The sequence below is a fragment of the Citrus clementina genome, unplaced genomic scaffold (genome assembly GCF_000493195.1).
Source record: "Citrus clementina cultivar Clemenules unplaced genomic scaffold, Citrus_clementina_v1.0 scaffold_8, whole genome shotgun sequence".
Lineage (NCBI taxonomy): Eukaryota > Viridiplantae > Streptophyta > Magnoliopsida > Sapindales > Rutaceae > Citrus > Citrus x clementina.
This window is the reverse complement of record NW_006262022.1, coordinates 12,603,009-12,608,841: the sequence shown is the minus strand read 5'-3', so window position 1 is coordinate 12,608,841 and position 5,833 is coordinate 12,603,009.

The window sequence follows — 5,833 nt, the reverse complement described above, 5'->3', positions numbered from 1 at the left end:
TCTAATGGCAACTGCTGCAATTGTTGCATTGGTCCCCATCTTCAAAATTCTTTCCCCATCTTTATACTTACAAGATTCCTTAAACCCCTGTAACATATTGCAAAATTGTGAGCTAGTGTTAGAATTTATACACCATGTGTTAGAAGAACTAACTAATAAATTAGTTTCACTAATGCATACATTCGAAATTCTTTCCACATATTTGTCCTTTTTCAAAGTAGCCAAATAATGACGACAATCTTACCATAATAAAAACATTTCCTCTTGTTTTTATTTTTCTCCATGATATTGTTTGCATTGCCACCTTGAGCCTTTTGAAAAGATGGTGTGTGCAATTTCTAATGCTATAGGTGTCAATATACAAGTGTATACAACAAGTAATCTATTGATGAGTATTCAGCCACAGGGATTAATGTTATTAGATTTGTTACAGTAATCTTAACAATGCAGTTTTTTTCTAAATTAAAATGAGACAATCAATGAAACTAATAAACTAATTAAAATGAAAATACGATAAATAAAAATGCAATAAAGAAAATTCTTGTGTTAAACACAAGGATATAATCAATGGGAATAGAGTAGTTGAGTGAATAAACTCACTTAATGACATTGACTATTTTTTCAATTACAGTATCGTTGCTACAATATTTACTACAGCACTAGGCAGAATCCCTGATACATCCTCAGCTGTTGCCTATTGGATATCTTATATCTAATGCAACCTAACAGTGACAAATTGTTATGCCAACATTAAATATAGCATTAAATGATCTAGATTCCCTTTACCCTACAAGATGAATCTCTATGTCTAGTTCATCACTAATTTTAGATCAAGCATGGCCCTATTCAAATTGAGATTAACTCAAATTGGAAAACCCAATCTAAAACTAAGTATGGACTTAATTAGATCCACTAAGTTAGACCTTTTTTAGGCTCTTTCTTAGATAGTATCCCTAAATGAGTGATCAGCCGAAATAAAGAATAAAATTATGTACAATTAAGACAAAATGCTATAGCAAACACAAAGCAACGCACATATGTCAGTTAAACATCCATTAAGATTGTTTATCACTCAACCACAATCAATTTCAATTCATGATTTGTGATAGAAAAATAAATAAAAGAGTTTCGGCCATCAAATGCATCCCCATGAATAAATAGAAAACAAGAAAAGAATAAGAAGAATTGATTTCCGATTGATCTCGGCAATTTCTCTTCTATTTCAACTTTCAATCTCTCTTTTAATTTCTGTTTTTCTTTTGTTTTTCTCTCCAGTTTATTCCTTGGGTGACGGCTCTCTTTTTTTTTCTCTCATGCGTGCTCCTTTTATAACTTGGAATTAGGGCAACCAAAAGTCTAGGGCATGTATCTTCCATTTTTGGAAACTCTAGATCGCAATCTTTTAGTAGCGCGAAATCTTCTTTGTCATTACTCCAGGATTGCTACAGCAATGGTGCTACAACATCTTCACTGTTTCTTATTTGTTTCAATTCTTCTGTAGCCAAGTTCTTTCATTATCTTTGCAAGTTTATTGTAGCAGCATTCTTTCTTTAAAATTTAAGCTTTCGGTCACCTACAATTATGCATATAATCTAAGCACACATTACTCTGAAATAAACTAAATTTATTAGAAATAAACTAAAATGGATATTCATGCAAAAAAATAACTAAAATGCGATAAACATGTCATTGACTCTCTAAGTATTACTGATTCAAGTCTAAAAGTGGCATGATAACTCTCATTTCATAGAGTTATCAAAAAACTTATTACTATTACGTTTCTTTTTGAAGTTTATGCCTTTATGCTTGAAGTTATTAGTCTTTTCTCCTTCAACCATCATGAAATTGGGCTTCTCATTGCTTTCTTTCTTTCTTCAGAGCCATACTTCATGTTGAGGTGGTATCATTAGTAATTTGAATAATCTTATTTGATTTCCTAGAAGAAGATTCATCAACCATGGAAACAAACACATCTTCAACTTCTACATCCTCTGCATCTCATATTTCTCTTTCTTCTACTTTCTCTCTTCCCAAATCATGCTCTAAACACAAAACCTCCAAAATTGAGAATCTTGTTGAATATTCTTATATTCCAGAATCTGCTCAAATCAATGAGAACCAGTTTCCCATCATGAGTCCTTACAATCTCTACAAACAGAAAACTTCTTTCACTAGAAGTATTCGGACCCTCATCTCCACTAAAAGACCACTCCCAAAAGAGTATATCCAGTCTTCTAGACTGGACCAGTGTGCTCTACAAGCCTCACAGAGTGAACAATATGTCACTATGGAAATACCTTCAGATCTCGTTGCCAACTGGAAACGAGAAGGCTACACACACCTCCATCTTGGTGGTGTACGATTAATTCTCACTCTTCATGGTCGAAAAGGCTTACCTGTTACAGCTAGAATTGCTCTCCTAAATACCAGGTTCAAGGAGTACCAACACGTTGTTGTAGGCACCGTTCTGACAACCCTTCATGCTGGCAGTGTCTTATTAACCTTTTACCCCAATTTCAACCTCTCTCTTGAGGATCCCAACCTTCCAACAACCCTTAAAGTCCAGATCCAACTCCAAGGAGCAGAACAAACACCCACATCAAAGATTGCAACCCTCCATCATCAAATAGTCTATCGATTACAGAATCATGCCCTCGATCTTCCTACACCATACACAACTTCTGATGCCTTGATGATCTTGGCAGACACAGACACAATTCCAACCATTATCCAAATCCCCAAACAAATCTAGAAACAAGACTTGCTCAAGCTCATGCCTCTTGAATGGCTAACCAACTATGAGCATTTCCACCAAAATTCAGAACCAGTACAAACCACAAAAGCCACGTTTGACAGACGACCAAATGGTCAAGTCAAACTGTCTTTTCAAACTCCTGACACCGAGCCTGTTTCAAACAGTCCACAGCTTTCCTATACTGTTATGATCACAGCAGTTCAAACTGGTCAAGAAAAGAAACTTCCTATTCATGGTTTTTCCTCCGAAGGGTATCCAGTATATCCTGATAAAGTCAATGGTCATTTTCTATGGGATGTTCCTAAAGCCCATATGTGCAACCCAGATTGTCCTTGCTTGGATGATACGGATATTGACGAAGAATTGGAAATTATGCGGAGAAAGAAAAAGAAAAAGAAAAAATCTTCTTATCCACCATCATCTTGCAAATCTTTTCCTCCACATCCTCCACCAGATCCCAAACCTCCTGTCCATCCAATCAGATCTTGCCTTATGTTTTCAAGTCACTCCTATGAAGAATCCTTTCCTCCACTTGAAAAACAGACAGACACACAAACTCGTGTCACCTCAAAACCTTTTATTCAATCTCCAATTACAGCCTCTGGGCAACCTGAAGAACCAAAACAGTATGAAGCTGTTTTGAATTGGCAAACCAAAAATGCCAATGCTCAAAATCATACTCTCCAACAACTCGGTAAGAAAATTGACCGTGTTGCCACTCAAGTCTCCCAGACTGAAACTAAAGTTGACTCCATCAGCCATCGTCTTGATCAGATGTACCTACATCTCCAAGACCGCATCTCTGAGTTAGATGCCGATCTCAGACGAATGATCAACAATCATATCTGGGGTCCAAAGTTTAATAAAAAAGAAGCTGAGATCAGAAAACTCAAAGCTGAATTGTCCAGGATTGATGCTGAAAAGACTCGACCTTCCCTTTTTACTCAATCACAACCTACACTCGTATTTCCTCCGTTTTTTGACACTTACTCACCTTTCTACACACCATCCCGGCCTCAACAACCTGTTTATAATCAGTTTTTTGGTTTCTCCCACCTTCAACCGACTCCTCAGCCATCTTCACCCAAAAAGGCAAGATCTAAAGTCAAAATCTCCGAACCACGTCCCGAAGCCACTTCCTCATCCTCTACATCTACAATCCGTCCAGAAGAATCACCACAAGACCGTCCCGAGCCTCTTAAAAAAGATAAAGGCCCAATGGATCAGTATCATTATCATACTGTCCAGACCCAATCTTCAGATTCCTCCGACTCTTCTGAGCCTGAAACACACAATTCATGTTCGTATTCCTCTTATGACTCATCAAATGCCTCCACTGACTCCGAGTCTGAATATGCTGACATTACAGGCATATTAATGGCCACTGAAACTGCAGATCCAAGTGCCTCTACTTCAACACCCATTGTTGATGACAATCCTTCTGACCAAGCATCTCAAACAGAACCCATACCACCACCAGTTCATGAACACTCAACCAAACCATCTTCAGCATCTTGGTTTACATTTGATGACATTCCCCGTCACAAATGGCTGCAAGACTTCAAGAATTTGTTGCTTGGATTGATCTCCAAGGTACCAAGCCTAATGCTCAACCTCAAGCCGTTCTTCGTGAATTCATGGCCCGCTCCACGGGTTCTTTACGAGACTAGCTAGAAAGCTTAGGGGAATACAGACAACTCCAATTCATGGAATCCCCGGTTGGTACAGCCCTCAATATTATTCATGAGCAATTCATCGGTGAAAAAACTGCATCCACTGAAGCAAACAGAAAAGAATACCATCAGATGAAATGTTGTTCTCTCAAAAGACACCTTCTGGATACTCATTATAAAAGAATGAGTATTCTATTCTACAAGCTAAATGGGTTCAATGAGCCATCTCTTAAACATGTCTTCATTGCCTCTCTTCCCCCTGAGTTACAACCCGATCTTCAAAGAAAACTCACAGCCACCAATTTGAGCATAGCTGATATCTCTCTGGGAAAGATTTTTCAAATAGCCATGCTATCTCTTGATAAGATCTGTGAACAAAAAGAATTTTTCAAAGATCTCATGGAAGACAAGAAACCCTTCTCTGAAGCTTGTAAAAAACCTTATCTCAAAATCGAATGTAAGGATGAAAAGAAATGTGTTTGTCCAACCACCAAGAAACGACATTTCCGGAAACACTTCCACAGAAAGTCATCCTCCAAAAAACATTTTCGGTATTTTAAAAAGAAAGATGTTTCTTAGTACCGGAAGAAAAAATCCAACCGATATTTCATTTGCAAGAAACGCGGTCACTTTGCCCGCAATTGTCCCCACAAACCAGCCAAAGTTGTTCGTCTTATACAACATCTTCAACATTCTTCTTTGCTATCTGAGAATGACGATGTCGAATCAAATTTTTCAGAACAGTCAACACAAGATGATCAGACTGCCTTCCTAATTGCAGAATCTTCAGATTCTGAAGACATTTCCGTCATCTCTACAGTTCAAACTGTTAACCATGTTTCCACTATTCCAAGGCCTTCTCTCAAGATGTCCATCCTTCCTTCCAAATTCCATAAACCTATTCCTGTTATTGGGTTCATTGACACTGGTGCGGATACCAGTATGGTTGATCCTTCTGTTCTTCCATCCGACTGTTGGGAACCTCACTCTAAACTTTTCAGGGCAGTTAATGGTGAGACCTTTGAAACAACTTTGATTACCAAAAAACCCATTGGTATTCAATTCTTTCCGAATTGTATAATTTGGAAAAAGATTGTAGCCTCCAAACTTCCAGATAAAGATTTATTCATCGGTTTTGACATTCTTCATTTAATTAAAAACCTTTTCCTTACCAGTTCTGGAGTTCACTACAAACAAATGTTCTTGCCCTATACAGACACTCTCCGTCTGTATGCCCTTTCAGAGACACCATCTCCATACAGTCATATCTCACAAAAGCTCTTAGAGTTCTGTCTAGAAAACCACTCACAGTTCCACCATCCTTCACCTCTTTGGAAAAATGAACAATTCTTCATTCATCTTCCCTTCAAACTCAATGAAGACATAAACCCCACAAAAGCATCAC